The sequence below is a fragment of the Stegodyphus dumicola genome, chromosome 6, assembly GCF_044657685.1.
Source record: "Stegodyphus dumicola isolate Sdum_Otavi_A_Nest chromosome 6, ASM4465768v1".
Classification (NCBI taxonomy): Eukaryota; Metazoa; Arthropoda; class Arachnida; order Araneae; family Eresidae; genus Stegodyphus; species Stegodyphus dumicola.
The window spans coordinates 194,654,019-194,674,276 of NC_140773.1; the positions used below are offsets into that span (position 1 = coordinate 194,654,019).

At 32.2% G+C, this 20,258-nt stretch overlaps 1 protein-coding gene across 2 annotated transcripts in view; it reads left to right on the plus strand.

Moving 5' to 3' along the window:
- Positions 1-20,258, plus strand: part of step (cytohesin steppke) — a 151,200-nt gene that overhangs the window by 20,556 nt on the left and 110,386 nt on the right. The gene's annotated exons all lie outside the window — the stretch shown is intronic.

Sequence of the window (20,258 nt, forward strand, 5' to 3'; positions counted from 1 at the left end):
AGAATTTTATTATGATTCCCTTATTCGTATTTTAGCAATAATATTAAAATGAATTATCAGATTTATATACATAAGTAACCTACTCATGAATAAAAAGCATTCTTTAGTAAAATGTTTTTCCCTCGAAATGTTTTTGCATTTAAATTATTAGATTGATAAATTTAATTTCTACGTATGAATCACACTTTCAAAAGCCAAATAGTTGCTGCAAAATTTAAATGTACATAGTCGCATTTTTTTAAAAAAAAGTACTCTCATTTTGTTCATTAATTAGTATTTAATTGTTTTTATTTCTAGTTATCGTATAAAGTAAATACCACTGCAGTGTATTTAAAATTCTATGTCCGTATACCTAACTAGAATGCATTTAAGCATCAAGTATTCTCACCAGAAAATCCAGAAATGTATTAGTAATTGGTGTGTTAAATGCAAAATACATTGGTGAATAAACAAGAAGTTAAAAATACAAGTGTCTTTAAAATTTCTGATATTTTTAAATTTATATACAGTGTCTCACAAAAGTGATGGGACACTTGTGGTTTACAAAAGGAAACTGAAGTAAAATAAATTAAAAAAACCTGTAAAAATTTTGTGTGGGTGTGTTTCATACTTAAATTTAGTAACAATTATTACATAGCATACATTTTCTCAAAATATTAATTTAATAAAAATATTAATTTCTAAATTAATATTTTTATTAAATTAATAAATATTAAATCTTAAAATATTAATTTAATAAAAATACAATTGTTTAGAACGGAGCAAAAAATGGCTCACATAAGTGATGGGACACTTACTTTTCCATCAAATATTAATCCAAAAATTTTACTTTCTAAAAGGTTTTAATATTTTGTTGAATTTCCTTTTACTTTCAAAACATGATTTAATCTTCTTGGGATCGGTTCGACTAATTTTTTTGTGATTTCTGGAGTGATTTTACCCCATTCTTCTTGAAGCACCGATTTTAATTGTTGTTTTGAAGAAATGGTGTGTTTGCGAATTCTTGATTCCAATTCTTGCCAAATATTCTCTATGGGATTTAAGTCTGGAGATTGTGGTGGTGTTTTTATTATTTCAGGACAGTTATACAGCAGCCAGAGTCTAACGTTCAAAGCAGTGTGCTTGGGGTCATTGTCCTGGTAGAATTTAAAATCGTTATGAAGGTTCAGTTTTCGTGCTGAAGATTTCAAATTTTGATTTAAAATGTCAATATACTTGTACTGATCCATTATACTGTCAATAAAAACAAGATTACCAACTCCAGCGGACGACATACACCCCCATACCATAACTCCTCCTCCACCATGTTGTACTGTTTGCACCAAGTTCTGTTTGCGAAATTCTTCCCTGGGTTTTCTCCAAATCAAGATTCTACCGTCAGAACCAAATATATTAAATTTACTCTCATCAGCAAATATAATTTCATTCCAGTAATCAGAATTCTTATTTATGTTGGATTTTGCGACCAGTCTGAGTTTTCTATTCTTTTCACTTACGAAGAATTTTTTCCTGGCTGCTCTACCGTGATATCCAGTAAGTCGAATTACTCTTCTAATAGTCTCAGGATTAACAATTACTCCATATAATGCTTGTAAATCAGCAGCAACTTTAGAAACACTCATTTTTAGATTTTTTTTAATATTTTGAACGATAATTCGCTTTATTCCATTGGATAGCTTTGATGGTCGGCCAGGTCTTCTTTTATCCTGAATCATATGATTTTTTTATATCGTTTAATGATATTGAAAACTGTTGAATGACTCAAGTTAACTGTTTCAGCAGTTTCTGTAATAGATTTTCCACGTTCAATATGCAAATTAATAACTAATTTTCGAATTTCAGGCAAAGTTTCTTTTCGTTTAGCATTCATGGCTGCACAGAGCTAAAAAACACTAAAATTCCAAAACAAACTGGAGAGAAAGACTGCAGACGATTTTATAAATTATTGCCAATTGCTTTTAAGTAAAAATAAAAACCCCAAAAAATATTTTTATTATAGTACGTAGTAGTATCTAATGGTATCCCATCACTTATGTGAGCCATTTTTTGCTCCGTTCTAAACAATTGTATTTTTATTAAATTAATATTTTAATATTTTGAGAAAAATGTATGTTATGTAATAATTGTTACTAAATTTAAGTATGAAACACACCCACAAAGAATTTTTACATGTTTTTTTCATTTATTTTATTACAGTTTCCTTTTGTAAAGCACAAGTGTCCCATCACTTTTGTGAGACACTGTAGTTTTTAGAAAATTTATGTTGATATTTCCTATATTTTTTAAATCAACACAGTATTTAGAAAATGAATTTTGAATGAATGAAACAGATGAGGCGGTAAATCATTATTTATTTTCAATTATATATATATAAAAAGCAGACCGGCTATCATATTTAAGCGATTTTCGTATATTAATCATGGTATCGCTGTTAACTTTTATATTTATCCTAATTTATATACTTGAATAGATGCATGTGGTGCACGTGTAATTTGAGTAGTTCCTAATTCCTTAATGTTAGTAGAAAAAGGGTGTCGATGTTACATACTAAAATTTATATGAAAAGCATTTTTTTTCCTTCAATTTTCCCTCTTAAAAAATTTCGAAGGAAAGGTACTAAGATGAACCAGCTGCAGTTTTGTAATTCTTAAGTCCATTTTTTTCCCCTTGGTAGTAAATTGGTAATAAAATCAAAATTTGGAATCCAGTTTGTCTTTGAAAGTATGTGGGTGTGAATCACATAATCATACAAGATAGACCAAAAGAATGTTGACGATTTCGGAATTGAAACAAACATGAAGTGTAACTCAGATGTTTCTTTTACGAAACAGCAAGCTATTCAATGCCATTTATTAAAAGAACATTCTCACTTTAGGGTCATATTTTTTAACACTACTTATTTCAAATATTCTGTGCCATTTGAAAAACACACTTTCAATATGTAATGCAGATTTAGCATTGATCTTTGGACCATGCTGACTGGAGTAAGTGCAGTTGTTTCCTATGATGTTATCCAGAAGCTCGTCAATTTTTAGTAATGTATTCTTTAGACTATTATTAGCTTTAGGGAACCTAGGTCCATTAGCTGTCGAACGGTAACAGCGCTGAACATTGGTAGTTGGACGCGGTTTCAGATCCCGGCAAACGAGCTAACTGCTTAAAAGTTTGATGTTTTTTTCCCATGTTTAACCAGAATAGAGCCTATTTCTCGTAAAACGTTTCCAAGGAGACATCCCGTTCGCAAGGCAGAGAGTCCTCGTCTGTTTTGTCATACTACGAATAATCCGAATTTAGGAAAAAAAAAATAATAATTATTATGTACTGATAAAGGCTAAAGAATATGTCGTTTAGAGAATGTTTCCTTCTTTAAAAATCTCGACACTGAGAAGCAATTGCTGAAAGACAGTAATGAATTCTGTAGCATCAATTAATATTACTCCATCTTTCTGTAATCATAGCCTTTTGAGATCTGCAGTGTTGCCAACTTACTCAGATTCCATGGAAAACATTCGGGGAATGTGCTATTCAAAGAATAAGAAACTGAAAAAAAAAGAATGCATATGTGTGATAAATGACACTGTGTATTGAATTGTTTTGTAAAATGAATTATTTGAATTACACTTTTTGGTGTTTGTTTCGGTCTCAGAATTATCAGATTTATATGACCCATACTTTATAAATCGAGCGCAAAATATACTTTTCGCCAGCATTCCCTTTACTTGATTTTCTAGTTTAGTACCATACTCCGGAAAATACTGTCTCTAGTGTATAGAGTTGACCCCCCGCCCCCCAAAAAAGCAAAACGTGAGTGGTTGAATTTTGGAATTTTCTTGATGTTGTTATAAGAAGGCAGTAGATTAACTGCTATAAGAGCTGTAGATCTTATTAAGACTTAATCGCAGATTTGTATCGTTTGAATGATGATGATATTAGTGATCTGTATCTAATAAGTTTGATTTAATGATCGTTTGAAAAATAAATTTATTTAGCTTTATGTGGTCTCATTACTATTGAGAAACTTTAGATCAGAATTTTAATCTAGCAACCTTTCCTTCAATGGATGTGTCTTCATCAAATCGTGATGAGTCACAAACATATCATCTTCAGTACGCCCGCAAATTTTCTTCATAAGTTTTGCGGTAAATGCCTTTTATGGATAATAGTGGCTAAAGCCTTGCTCCCTGTAAAATTGTTGTAACGTAGTCTTCGATCCTATAAAATAATTTATTTGACTCTCAGTAACGCGTGCAGAAACTAATTTATTAATGTATTTAAACTTTTTTGTTAAATTTCATGATTGTGTACAATGGTGCATTTATGAACAGAGATGTTATTTCAAAGTCTGCTGTAAAATTCCTAGCGTCATTGTTCTTAATTTTAGCAATATCAGAAAATAACTGCGAGGAATCTTTTATTTAAGAGGAAATGTAAGCATGATTTTCCATTTGACAAAACAACTAAGTGCTTGGCTGTTTCATGCATAGCTAATTTTGCAGTACCAATAATTGATCGCTGAAATTCTGAAGTAGTGTGAATTTCTATAAGTAGTGTTTTAAAACGATCTCACGACTAGTTATTTCTTCAGCGTTGGCTTTGCGATTCCAATTTAAGAAATAAATCAAACAAAATTGACCTTCGTAACATAAGAGTTTTAGTCATCTGAAGCCTTTTAGTAAAAAAAAATAAAATTTAAAATTTCATGTGGTTTTTCATTTTGATAAGTCTGATTTTTTTTTTTTTTTTTTTTTTTTTTTTTTCCTGATTGCTGAATTAATCGAAGAAAGTTGGTGGTTATATGATAAAATTTACCCAGACGTCAATCACTAATCAGCATTTACAGTGCGTAAAATTTTGACTGCCCAACCCCTCCGCATCCCCAGGTCCAGTGAAAAGCCACAGAAGGGATTTAAGCCGTATAATTTTGATAAATTTTATCTTATCTTTGCAGTTTTACATATTACACAAGCGGAATTTGTTTTTGAGAATGCCGTGTAGTGTAGTAAGGAATGGTTTATCGAATTTGAATCTCCTTAGGACGCGTGTAAAAATTTTACTTATACTTAGCAATATTAGGTCGCTAAAAATGTCTCATTAAACGCTCTTTTACTTAATGTCTACCTTAGTTCTTAAAATTTTAACCATTAAACTGTCATCAACTTTTAAAAGCTTTCATTGACAGGAACTTTTTTCAATAAAGATATTAAGGTATTTCTCCCGCCTTCTTAGCATGCCTTCGTTGTGTAGTGGTCAGCATGCTGAGCATATATTGCAGAAGTCCGTGGTTCGATTCCCGGCGAAGGCGTTGCTCATTTTCCACTTCTTCCATAAAAAATAACCGAATGATTCTACAAAGAAACTTCTATCGTCGGTCATGTTTTTTTTTTTTTTTTTTTTTTTCTTCTTCTTCTTCTTCTGAAATAAACTATTTTGCACATATTTTGTAAAGGTTTACCGAGGAAAAAAACCTTCGCTGACTGAACTGTTCATGAAAAATGCTTTGAAACCCAAGGGTTGGAGAATTTTCTATTATTCATTTTGGAATTGGATAGTTCATTTGATTTATGCAATGCGGAAAATGAAAATGTTGCCTGTTGTTAATAACACGAAGCAGGTAAATCCAATTTATTAACTTTGAAATGTAATTTTTTTTCTCTCTCTCTGTGTATTTGTGGGGGGGGGGTTACTTATGTATTTTTCCATCGACCGTGCATAGAGATCCCAACAAATTTTCGCCAGTCGTTCCGGCGGAAGTTCGAAACAACAGATTACTCTTTAGTTAGGTCAGTGGTTTTCAAATTGTGCTCCTCGGAACCCTCCGCGAGTCAAACCCTGAGGTTCTGAAAGTCCAAATGAAAATTCGACATATGTTGTATGTCAAAGAGAATGACTTGGAATGCTTTGCAGAACTGAACAGATTTCTAATGGAAAGGGAATTACATTTAGACGACCGTATTAAAAATAATGTGTATAATGTATTGAAGTATCTTTTTCAGTTGAAGAAAACTGTAACAGAATATTTTCCAAAAGAAAAAAATAACCGAATAAAAAAAATCCCTTCGAGTACTGCGATAAATCAGAAGATTTGCCAGTGCAGGAAAAGGAGCAACTTATCGACATATAAAAAAATTCGACGTTAAAATCCAAATTCAAGCAAGAGTAGCTCCTAATGTTTTGGTTACAAATTCATGTAGAATAAATACCTAGAAGTTTCTTAAATAGCTACAAACATTTTGATACCGTTCAAAACAACATATTTAACTTAAAAAAAACCTTCTCAGCGTATGTGGCAACAAAAAGAGACTATAGAAATATTAAAAGCAGAATATAAATGCGACTGCTGATGGCATCGATAGTTTACGTAAAAAATGCAAGCATGCTCCAGTCCTTAAAGCTAGTGACACCTAGAGCAGGAGTTAATGGTATTAATGAGCAAATTACATTAGTTAAATAATATTTTTTTAATAAATACAATACTTTTTCTTTAATTGTCTTTAGATAAAATACCTATAACGTATTGATTTATTTTTAAAATATAATTTTAAGTTATATTTTTTAATAAAAACTTTAAGTTATAATTTCTTTATAGTTCTAAGGGTTCTGTGAGTCGACAAAGTGTAAAGACCACTGAGTTAGGTTATCATCCATAGATACAAAGTACTTTTGTAGCATTAAAAAGAAACAAAAAAAAACTTAAATCTCTTATCTCATTTTTTCACATTGCATTGCCATTGTTATCCGTTTTCAGATATTAGTCTCATGCCATGCCCTTTTAATGTACTATTTTGAAAATACTTCACAGCATGTTTTTGATAAGAAAGCAGGTCTAAGATTTCGATTATTTTTTTCCAAGATGGTAAGAAAAAACAGATAGATAGCGATTAAATTCTTTACAAAAATTAAACTTATTCTTATTGAGGACTAATCGAGATTACATGAAAACAAACAAGGCGACGATCTTCTGTATGTGTTGCAGCACTGACATTAAATCATACTGTTTGGCGACAATGGTCAACGGGAAATTACATAAGAATAAAGGGCCGACCAGAGACTGAGTGGATAAAGCCGCAACTCATTAGTAGTTTCCTACGGATTCTGTTCCCAGTGTTTTCACAAGCTGGCTATATGAAGTTTTCTGTATGTGTAAAATAAAAACTATCTAGTTTTCCTTTACAAAGTCTTCTATGAAGTCATCCATCATCGTAGCAGGCAGCCATGGTGTGTGGTTTTCATTTATAACGTAATCCTGTCCAAGAACCAGTAATGAGCTTATACTTTTATATGAAAATAATGTGGAAGTACAATTTCGAAAAGATGTATTAGAACAAGTGAGAAATTTGATTGTAGAGGTTCCGTTATAAGAACACTGCCTCAGTTAATTGTAAGAATCTTCTGTTAAAAGTGGAATTAGTGCAGTTACGGTGTGAGTTAAAAGCCTAGCTTTGTTTGCAATATTTAAAACTTTGAAAAGAATTTTATCTTACAGCCCCCCCTTTTTTTTTTCAGTAGTAGAAACACAGTGCGCAAAAGCAAGATCTAGAGTTTTATTAATCGGAATTGTTAAAATTCGTTCAACAACACTTTTATCGTTGCCTTAAAATTTAAAATATGTAACGTAAAATTTGTGTGTCCTTCTTTGACTTACACTATTCATTTATGTGAGCAGTGAAAATATGTTGCATTAAACATGTGAAATAAATGTGTATCTTTGCAGCATTCTTTATTTGCTCTGTTTGGTTGTTGGGAGGAAACACGCGAAGTTGATGTGTCATTAATATCGTTAATCATTAATCGTACAGTTGTATTGTTTGGCCCCGCCGTCATTGTGTTCTCGTTGGTGCTTTTCTTTTGGACATTGCCTCACAATTGCAACACGTTCTGACGCTTCCTCAGATAATGAAGTTTTTGCACAGGATGTTCCTTCCATTGTGTCGTGACGTCATTCCGGTGGTTTGCTTCTCACTACGCTGACGGTGATATCAGAGGATGCCCGATAACACCGGAGGATAATTATAAAAAAAAAAAAAAAAAAAAAAAAAGCAAAAAATTGAATGAACTAAAATAAAAGTAGATAATCTACGCATACATTGCAAAAAAAAAAAGGGGGGGACATGTAATATTCGACAGCTTTTTAAATCTAGCTTTGAAGAATTAATAAACTACTAAAGTTTGTTGACATATCCCCCCGAAATTTTTTTTTTATCGCAATATTTTATGGATCTGGTTTATTAACTGATTATGGCAGAACGCGTGACGACTGTGTGTCTTAAGAGGGATACCATCGTGGAGTAATTTTTCAGGAAAACTGGCTCGTATTCATCCGCGGAATAAATATCGTTACGTACAGATAGGTGAAACCTGGAAACTATATGCAGTCAACCCATTGACCAGTACCAGGTTGAGTCAGTTACCAAGGTTCAACAGTCATATCCACTCAACAACTGTGTATATTTTAAGGTCTGCCAGTGACAAACCGGAAAAGACACTTGTTCACTGGTATTTTGACACAGGTTGGAATCCCGTTAAGCAAACTGGCTATATGGGCATTTTCGTAATTTTTCCAGTATATAACATAAATACTACACAGTTTTCCAAAAAATGTTTCAGGAAGGCATCCCTCCTTTTAGGCACACGACCGTGGTGTGTTTTTTGTCAGTAAATCGAACCTAACGGTTTCTGAAACTTTAGCACTTTTAACTTTTAGCACTGTTCGAGAAATTTTTAATCATACAAACTTCTTGAAATATCTTTCATATTTAGCATGCGAGGCTATTTTATTTATTTATTTATAAAAAATTCGTGACCCCTAATCTGAGCTTTCTTTTTGTTTCCCATGAGCTAGAGAACTTTTTTAGGTGTGATTTAGCTAGCGGTAAAATACAGTGCGTCCGTAGTCATGGTCCACTTTTGATCGGTCGCAAGAAAGTAACAAAACAAAATAGAAATGTGAAATCTTCACGAAACAAAAGAAGACCTCTTAAAGTTTCATACCTATTCAGTGCATTTCGATGTGGGCTCCATCCATGCCGTCGCAGTCTACTCCGGAAAGAAACATGGTCCGATCACTTTATCATGCATCAGGCCACACCACACGTTCACTTTAGGGCTGTTACATTCGTACTGTACATAGGCATGAGGATTTTCAGCAGCCCATATTTGGATGTTATGGCGATGAACATGCTCACTAACATGAAATGTTGCCGCATCGCTAAACACAATTTTTGCAAAAATCGGTTTTGAAATCTCGTGAAGCATATCTGTAGCTAACGCGAATCGTTTGGCTCTATCCGTCAGTTTAATAGCATGCAGCAGCTGCAGTTTGTAAGGGTTTCTCAGGTAACTCTTCTATATAGCCTTCCATCTAACTCGTCACTGACCGATGGTCTGCCAGAACGGGATTTGTTCAACAAACTGCAGGTATCTTTCAACTGCTTATCCCACCGATTTATGTTATTCCTATGTGGCGGCGGTTCGTTGTACACGCGACGATATTCACGTTATGGATGGTCACGGATTCGAATTTGGCAAGCCACAGAATACACTGAATTTTCCTCTGTACGGTCCACATCTCGACTGGCGTGGGCGTGGATGGGCTAATCTGCTGCTTCGAATTTCGTGGTGTTGCGTCATCACCTGTGTACGCACATGCTTGCACATCATACTAACGAAACCTGGAGAGTTTTCCTTTTGTTTGCTGAAGATTCACATTTTTGTCTTGTTTTGTTGCTTTCCTGTAACCGATCAAAAGTGCACCATGACTTTATGGACGCACTGTATATCCTCATATGAGATCCAAATCTGGGAGCTTTAATAGCACGGCAAGGCTTAGGAAAGAAAACGGCCGAGATCGGATCTTCATTTGTCGCTTCCTGCAATTCTTGTAGTACTTAATAGATGACGCCTTCAAGTACGAATCTTTCCACCCATCTGATGATGATGTCGTGTCTATGACAAAGTGCAATTATATAGCTTCGAAGCTGTCAAAGACAGCTTTTGCAACCTCGGCAGCTCTATCAGTATAAAGTAGGTCCACTGGGTCTTCAATGCCGATCTTAAACAATCTGGCCTGGATTGCTGGGCAGCTGAAGATGTGATGGCGAGACAGTGGGATGTCATCTGGGCAATGAGGACAAATGTTGGTGTAACTGCGCTGTCCGTCTGCAGAAATCTTCATCCCTTTTAAGTGATTTGTCCTTAGTTATGATAGTCGATATGGCTCTGTCACAGTTCAATTCCGGGATGGAGTTTCCTTTAACTTGACCGATTAGTCTTTGGCTGGCAACTGCATTGGCATCAACGAGGGTGAGGCAGTTAGATGGCTGAGGAGAATCACGAGATGCCTTTGCAAGCTCATCGGCCTTCTCATTACCAAAAATATTTAATGAGCCGGAATCCATTGTAAGATGCAGGATCTTTGGGCAGCAATGATTTTGTTTGTAAACTTAATGATCTGATGACTGAGTTGACATTTGCCCTTTTGCATCGCTTGCAATGCTGATCTGCAGTCAGAGAAGATGATGATGCCCTTGGAACTCTGGTCTTCTTTAGAGAGATAAATCTCCAGAGCACTTTTGATGGCACATCCGATGCGTCCAATTAAGTAGAATGGTGCCGTTCTTTGCCAAACCCAAGAGCTAAATCTGCTTAAGCAAAATTTTATGCAGTTTCGTCGATGAAACTGCATCTCCCCCCCCAAATATTAGTCATCAAAAGCTAGCGAAAAGTTTTCTGTCTTTCCTATTATTGTGATAAATTATATTTCTATACAAAAACTCAAAATTTTGTAGATCAACAGTTTTAATCTTTTCGAGATATTACAGGCAATTAACTAAGACGATGTCGAAACAGTCATTTGTCTCTGCTTTTCGTAAAGGTTACAGAGGAGTAGCGGGTAATTGCTTGTAATTTCAAGGGTTCATGTCTATGTTTTATCAGTTTATAAACGAGCCTCTGTACGTGTGGGGGTCAAGGGAAGACTTCTTTGTGGAAGTGATGACGATGCTATTTGGAATTGCTATTTAAATCTTAAACTAACAGGAAGGAGAACTGTTGCATTTCACCCTTAATTTCATTCATTATGGTACTGCAGAGTTTGGAAAAGCACTTTAGTGTTAAATAGTTAAAAGAAACCAATGTTGTATAATTTTATCATTCTTCGAATTTTTCGAAAATCACTTGCACTAGGAACTCGGAGATTTTCTTTAACCGATCAGAATATAATAAATAGTCATACCTGCAATCAATTCTGTTCCTACTTTGTATTTACTTACATCAATATATATATATATATTTCAGTTAATTATTTTAGCGTCTACATTATGGAAACTTACATGGAATTTAGCGCTGTTTGTTTCTATTTTACATTCTTCTGTCAACCAATATAAAATCAACTTTAAAGTCTCTCACACTTAAATAACTATTGATTTTTAGGTTAGTAAATATTGCGACGGATATGAGAAAAATTCTTGGAGATATGTTTCTGTATCTAATTACTATCTGTAATTAATGTTATTTTACCAAATAGCCAGCCATTTGCACATTACTATATGTATATAACAAGGATTGGCGTAAAGCATAAGGTAACTTAAGCATTGCCTAAAATCATTTACAGCAAATATCAGTTATTGTTTCACTGGACCCAATTAAAGCACTCAGACTCTGATACATTCTTTCAGAGACACCTAATGCTGTCTGTTTGTATGTAAGAAAAAACACATTATTAAGAAATTTTGGAATAAGGCATGGCGCCTTGCTTAGAAGAAATACGTCGAAATCTGCCTTATTCCCATTGCTGATGGGGTAACTGCAAAATCTCCGTGCAGCTAGCCCATTTGACATGAATCGATATTGGATTAATTAACATTATTCACCAATCTCGTACTGTCTGTCTACGAGAAGAACAGTCCCCGTCACAATGTCTGGCGGGTGTGGTTGCTATAGCAACAAGGCTAGTATATTTCAAATAATGACGAACCAAGAGTTGCGAATTCATCTTTAAATGCGCCAAGATGGCAAACTGAAAGTAAATCTTCAAGACAGCCCTACGGAAAATGGGTCAAGGCTCGTTTCTGCGGCAACAGACAGCTGCAGACTAACTGGCGAGAGCTTTTCTTATGATAGACAGACTGTATATTACTTAAAGGGAATATATTTTCATATGCTAGCTTATTATAAATATGAGTCATTACTAGGAAGCGCACGCATATCTTACACTTTTATATAAATGGAAATTAGCCAGTCCGTACCAAGATGAAGATATAAATAAAATTTAGTTTTCAGGTTAGCTTATTTTAACGGGGCAAAGCAGACGAGGCAGATTTGTCTAAGAGAGGATACTTTAGTGGATGATTTGCTAAGGCAAACTGGCTGGTATTCACCTTAAATATGTATTACAAGTTCAAAACATGTAATACGTAATACATATATTCTGGAACAACAACTCTTTAGGGCTGTTTTTCTGATTTATCTCTGATTATATGTAAAGGGGAAATTGCTTCTCCATTACAAACACAGAAACCAATAAAGAAGTTATGTTTTTTAGTCTGGTGCTGATTGGATGAAAGTGCGTAATGAGGCTTATTTGTAGAAAGGAGAAAAATCGCATGTCATTCTTGCGGCTCTAAATCCGGTAGAAAAATGGTGCGGAACTGTTGTTCGTCCGAAACAGGCGAATGTGTGACAACACCCCTACACATGGCGAAAACCAACGATGCACCCAACTCGTTCGTCTGCATTAGGACCTGGGTTGAACTACCAGTATTTAGCGGTCTTAACCATTGTTGAGAAAAATTAGTTTTCAGCCCAAATATCTGTTTTTGTGTTACTAAAGTAATTATTAATATTATTACGTAGTTTAAATGGCTAGAGAAGAGATCAATAATAACTATAATTATACTTATTTGCTGAATATTTTATTTTTCTCTTTTATATTCAGTTTAATCATTCTTTCTGATGATGCTGAAAGAAAAATACCCTTGACTGTGTGAATATGCAACTCATATGCTTTTAACGTAAATTAATTCTTGCACTGAAGTTGGTTACGGTTTTGTTCTAGGCGATGACAGTTTCCATTTACCTTTGTAATTTTGGTAATTATTAGTTTCGAATTTCCTCATTTTCAGTTTTCGCTTCCTGTTACGTAAAACGGTACTTGCCACTCTTTTATTTAATCCTCTTTGTTATTTTCTCCATTTCCTAATTCTTAATTTCTTATTGAGTATAAAACTATTGAATTTTTCTCGGAAGCTTAATGTGTTGACGTTACTGGTTTTTTGTTATATGACAATATATTTGTCCTGTATATAAGTATGAATTATATGCCCAAATTATTAGTCGTGGGAGAGTAGCTATTGATTATTTTTTACACGCTGTTATTTAACGCTTTTCTGTTTACTGGTAAGTTCATGAGTCAAACCTTGAAAATAATTTTTGACCCTTTTCTATTCAAGCTTCTTCAACTATTTCCATCCTTATGTCTTTGTGGTGACAATAAAAATTCTCAAATAAATAAATAAATTTAAAATATCTACATAGCATTTTCTATATATCTCAAAGCTTATATTCTGCATAGAATATAGTATATCTTATATTCTACACAGAATGTAAGCCTTGAATATTTTCTTGCATATCCCTATTTAACGATCAAACTAATCATCGTAAAATTTTGATCTTTAACAAGTATCATTTGGATATAGTAGATATATCAGATAATATAATCTTTTCAGAGTTTCTAGCATAATTTACTGAATTGTAGCATTTTTTTTAAATCGTTTAATTTTTTTAACAGCTGTTGTTAACAACAGTGGATTTTTAAATCAAAAGACTTAGCCTTTAAAATGTATGTAGCCTAATGATTTTAAATGATGATGAGTTCAGATTTTTAAATCAAATAGAAATTTTAATGAATATAAATTTACACCATTAAAAGAAAAACCTTTAAAAAAAAACGTCACGTGTATTTCGTTGCTTTATTGATTAGAAGGTGTACATTTCTTGCATTCAGATCCGGTGATTTTCTTTCTTTATTATTCTTCCTTGCACCCTGCAGATTAAGAACTTAAAATTATATGGTTTTAATGAAATGCATAATTTTTTTAAAATACAGTTTTTGTATTATTTTTAATCATATGTAACTGCAAATAAAATGCGAGATGCTCATATAGGAGCTATATTACGGTATTAGCATATATTATTAGACTTTCAAAGAACAATAGAGTTAGTATGAAAGTGATATATATATATATATGTATGTAATGATATTTTTAAATCAATTGATTAAATTAAATTCTATTAATATTGCTTAATAACGTGTTGGCGATTCTCTACCTAAATTGCATCCCTGTTCCTAAATTTTGGCGAAATCCTTTCTTTAGTATAAAATATATTAACCTGTTGGCGCCCGCCAAATCGCCAAACTCATAAATCTGTCATATTGCATAAAGTACTTAAGAACACTCCTGATGAGAAGATAGCGTCACCTCGTGATTTCAATTAATATCGCTGATTTGAGGAGCCTCGTGACGCGCACGTATGTATAAGTAGGGCTTCTGCTCAAGGTAGAAAGAGAAACGCTTGTGAGATGGATGCTAAAATAAACCTACCACTTTATATTCCAAAATTTGTCTCATTCTTGTTGCCCCGGCTGCACAAAACAAATAATGTATGAGAAATTACATTTCATATATATATATATATATATTGTTTCACACGAAAATAGTAAAGTTAAGGAATATTTCTTAAATTCAAATTTATATATATATAACAAATATTTTCTATTCCTATAAAGCAAATAAAAAATATAAAATTAAAATTAAAAAATTTTAATTGCAAAGGAATAAAAATAAAAATAATTATTATTGCTGTGAACTAATTTACAATATCATTTAAATTCTAAGAGCGTATGTAAATTAATTGCTCTTATCTAAAACCATGAAAAATTATATTATTTCAAAAAATTTAATTTATTATTCCTAAAAATTGGTTAATATTCCATAATCGGGGTAAGCGCCAAACTTGGCGAGAGTTTTTTATTTGGCGCGATTTTGATTTCGTTGTGGTTTCCGGCTGTAAGCTTTCTTGTGGCAAGCCTAGAGCTTTATTTCGGTAATTGTAAGAGTGCGAATTTAGTGTAGCCAGATTTTTTTTAAAAATTTAATTTTGAAATACTGTGGTTTTTAAAAGTTTTACTGTTTAATATTATATATCTTATATATGTGCGACTTAAGTGTTTGTCGCCGATAGTTTATTGGTTGCTTGCGTAACTGTAATTTGTTTTATTCCCCGTCCAGTGCACGCGTGACGAATATTATGAGAAAGCTAAGCCGGAAAAATTAAAAATACAAGAGCACGTGCATTTAACATTTAATAAATAAATTTAACATCTAAATATAATAGAATTTGGAAATATGCAACCGGCAACGATGAAAAAACAAATAAAATGAAATAAATAAATATCTTTATTATATGCGGCTTAAGTGTCCGTTTCAATTGAGACGTAGACAATTTCCTGTAAAACTTGCCTTTGCTATGACCATCAATAAGTCTATGGGCCAAACTCCTAAGAATTTTGGTATTTTTTTTTTTTTACCTGAGCCTGCATTTGGTCACGTCAACTTTATATTGCTTGTTCAAGAGTTCGTGAAAGAACGGACGTAAAATTAAAAGTAATGGATGGTCATCTGCAAGGCGAGCTTAAAAATTATGGAAAGATCTACACAAGAAATGTTGTGTACAAAGAGATCTTTGATATCTGAATTAAAATTTTATTATTTAAATCACCTTTATTTATTAAGCTAGCGGCGGTTTTTCAGTATGTGTATTTAATTAAGGCAAAGCACACTAGGGCTATCTGCCTAAGAGGAGGGATGCCTTCGTGGAGGACTTTCTAAGGGAAACTGTATCGTATACACGTTACACATGGGGAAAACCACGAAAACGCCCATGCAGCCAGCCCGTTCGCGGGATTCGAACCCTGGACCGAACTACCAGTGTTCAGCGACTTTACTGCTCGGCCGCTGGCGGGCCGGTGGTTTTTCAGAAATGTACCGCCAGTGGTTTCCTTCATTGCACTTTACTTTGAGTAATTAAGCAAGTAGAAGGGGAAAACTCCGTGGGGCAGTAAACAAGTGGCGTCCTCGCCACCTGCCCTGGGTAATTCAGTTTGAATTAGCAGACGCCTTTGCACAAATCATTTTAATTACAATTTATAATATCTAAAAGTTTTGTTTCTTGCATATGGCAATCGAAAGATGTGGAATATTTAAAGTTTTGAACGAAAGTTGTTTAGTGTGTTGAATTCCACGACGTTGTTTTATCATTTAATCAGTTTCATTTACATATGATATTATACTGTTTTTGCATAATAATCGCTGTTCACCACTGTAAACAAAAATTTGCTATTCTGTTTGCGTTTAAAACTCACCTCGCAGTGCTCTGATCTGATAAGTGTATATATTTATTTACTCAATAGTTATTTACAAGAATTGTTCATTCTACTATTTTATGATGAATTACATAAATAGGACTATGTTTTTACTTTCAAAGCTGTTGGACTTTGTTTTACTCATCTAGTATTTTATCATCTCATTTTACTATTCTTACTCATCTAGTATTTTATCATCTCATTTTACTATTCTTACTCATCTAGTATTTTATCATCTCATTTTACTATTCTTACTCATCTAGTATTTTATCATCTCATTTTACTATTCTGTTTACATAAAATAACGGCGTTTCATAACTGCAAAACTTAAAATTTACTATTCCGTTTAAGTTTAAAAACAACAACCTAGTGCTTTCATTGCCGCCAGTAAAATTCGCCAAATTTTGAAGACCAAAATAGTTTGGCGCCAACTTACCCTGCTTATGAAATATTAGCCTAAAAATTGCATAAGTGAATAACTGTTGAGCAGGGGGAAGTTGCCCCCAAACCTAATTCTTCAATTACTCAATTCGTGTTTCGTCATCCATATAGGCAAGGATAAAAATAAAACCAAAAATAAAATAAAATGTTGCGAATTAAAAAAAAAAAAAGAAATTTAAACAGTGGAATTTTGAGAAAATAGCAGGTAAATGACTAGAGTTAAAATTAATTAAATTAATTATAAGTCAACTAAGAGTAGAAAACCAAAATTTTTAGAAAACCAAAATTTTTAGAAAACCAAAGTAATTTAGAAACTCTTGCCTACAGGAAACTTCCCAAACACGAATTATGTATGTAAATCTAAAATAAACTATATACAACAATTAAAATTAAAAATAAAAATAAAAAGGCTAGTAAATAGCAAGTTTTAATTTAACTTACCTAGGTACATATTTGAATTTCTGATCTGTACCAGCATTTGCTAAACTAGTTGAGTTGGATAGTTTGTACTGCTAACTGTAAAAACAGAGCTCTCTAATACAATGTAAAGTTGAGTGTAAAGCTTCTACCTGTGACAGCTGTTGTAAAAACCCATGTTGTAAATTCCAAAAATGTAAAATGTTTATAGTGTGCAAAAATGTTTCCAACTTTGAGTCATTGTTAAAAAGTGTAAAAAGTAAAAAATATGCACTGCCAATGTTTGTGAAAATAGATGTTGCAAACAACTAAAGAGTAAGAAAAATTTATAGTAAAAATAAAAAATCGAATAAATAATTTAATTGAATTCGAATAAATAAATAAATTTAAATTGAATTAAAATTGGTAAAGTAAATTACGAATTGAAATAGAGAATTATTGTAAGAAATTTTTTGTGCTGGACTGCATTATTTAAAACTGAAGTTACAAGTTCAATCAAAACTTTAACTAAATACTGGCCAAAGGTAAGGAAATTAGAAAAATTAGATAAAAATCTTCATTCAATTTGGGCTATAATTGAGATTTTTAAAAAGAGTTGGCCCTTCATTAGTAAAAGGAAAGAATCCAGTATTGATAAAATACACATTTTTACAAAATATATTTACAAGTAATCCCTTAACTCTTCGAAATCCTCCATTACCCTCCATTAAGGTTTAAGGTAATATTATCATACCATAAAGAGTTAAAAAATTAAAAAGAAAAGTTATTGCCTGCCTTTTTAATACAGCATTTAATAAAAAATTTTGTGACCTGGTTAATAACTTAAAAATTAATTTTTTCCTTTAAATCTTTCTGACTTAGAGGTGGTATTCTGACTTAGAATTAAGGTTTAAGGTAATATTATCGTACCATAAAGAGTTAAAAAATCAAAAAGAAAAGTTAATGCCTGCCTTTTTAAAATAGAATTTAATAAAAATTTTTGGGACCTTGTTAATAACTTGAACATTAATTAGTTTATTATTTCTTCCTTTAAATCTTTTATTTCAGTACATAGATTTTTAATTCTAATTATTTGGCTATGAAAAGTGTTACTTATTACTTTTTTAGAGATATTAGAAATCCGATTAATTAGTTTAATAGTTTCAAACTGGAATGTCCTCCTTTTATCATATGATTTTATTTTGTTTTGTTTAAATATAAGCAGGTCTAGGTATTCAATATTATCTTGATTCGTATTAGTTCTATTAAGTGTTAAACTATCTGGGTAAATTTTGAATTGTTTAAAAGCAGAATTATTATTGAAAGTTATAATATCATCAATGTATCTGAATGTATTTGCATTCAGTTTAATTCATGCTTATTCAGACTAAGTTGGAATTTATATTCATTAGCAAAAAGAAATAGGTTACATGTTTTTGTAGAACTGTTCGCTTCCATTGGAATTCCTTTTACGTGCTGAAAAATCTTATTACTGAATTTAATGTAATTATTAAATAATGCACATTGCAGGTAAGTTTTCCATCTTTCAATACAGAGGATGCTTAGCATGTCAGGAAAAAGCTGTGAGAATTGCATTAAACTAGTTTAAATTTCGTCCAATGGTAGAGAAGTATAAAGGTTTTCAAAGTCATAGCAGTTAATGTTCTTGATTTCTAAACTTTTAAATTTGTTGAGAACTGGAGCGTTATTATAAATAATCCAAAAATAGTTGTGCTGCTTGTTAACTAGTTGATGAATTAAAATACATATTTTTTAAGTTTAATTGCAAATTTGTAATCTATATTCTTTTTATAATTATTTGTACCATTTGCTATAAATCTATATTTGAGTAGTGATTTATAGAATTTTGGAAGGGCATAAAGATTTGCTATTCTATAGTAGTTAAATGGTTGTGTAATTAGTAGTTTCTTATGAATTGCTTTAAGCTTTTTTTGCTATGACATTTTCTTGCGTATTGATAGTAATGGCATTATTCAGTTCAGTATCAACTAGTGAGACATAAAAATTTTTTCAAATAATTCTGAAATTATTAGTGGCTTTGTCAATTTTAGTGATTACGAATTTTTTCATCAAATCTTGTATTAGAGGATTGAGAAAATTCCATGTTAAATTGCCGTTAAATTTTATCCTTTGAATTCTTGGCTTCATTTCTTCTAACACTTCATGTGTCCAAACCATAAAGGCAGAATTTGGAATATTTAATTTGTAAATGGTTTTAACTATGAACTCGTCAAGATTTTTTACGAAACATCTAAAACATGCCAATTTTCAGCACAGGTCGAAATTTTGTGCCTTTTTTCATTAAATTTCCAGTAACAATATGTTTATGAAAATCGTCTACGTAGTCTTTATATTGAAGTTCTTTGCAGTATCAATGGGCTGTAGAAGCTAGATCATGGTGGTTAATTAGCAATTTTCTAAGAGATTTTTAAACTTGAAAGCTGGTGAGATTTGTACTTTAGTAGCTGGAAATTGTTGACATTTTCTGAAAATTTTCTGAAATTTCTGAATTTTCTGAAAATAAATTCGAAAAATACGTGCGAAATATGTAGAACTGAATATTGTCATAGTTCGGATGTAAGAAGTTGATTGTGCAGTAATATTTATTGTACTTGGTAGAGAAATTAAAATTGCAAAAATCTATAACAAGATCTTTGATAATATTGGGTCCCGTAAATTGCTGTTGAACAAAATTTACAAGTTTCGTTAAGAATTTGTGTCTACAAATATGCAACAAAGTAATTATATTTTTGGTGAAATTTTCAGGTAGAAAGCAATTATTAATATCATCGTTTAACTTTACTGTATCTATTGTAGAAAATAATTTATTTTTCTGTTTATTACTTGCTCTTGTCCCTCGTAATGTTTTTTTACTGGATAATTTAAAATGGTTGTAAGTTAGAATTTCAGAATTTAATGTTTTGGTTGAATGTATTTAGCCGATATGGGTAAAGTGTTTTGAATTTAAGCATGTAGAGTGACT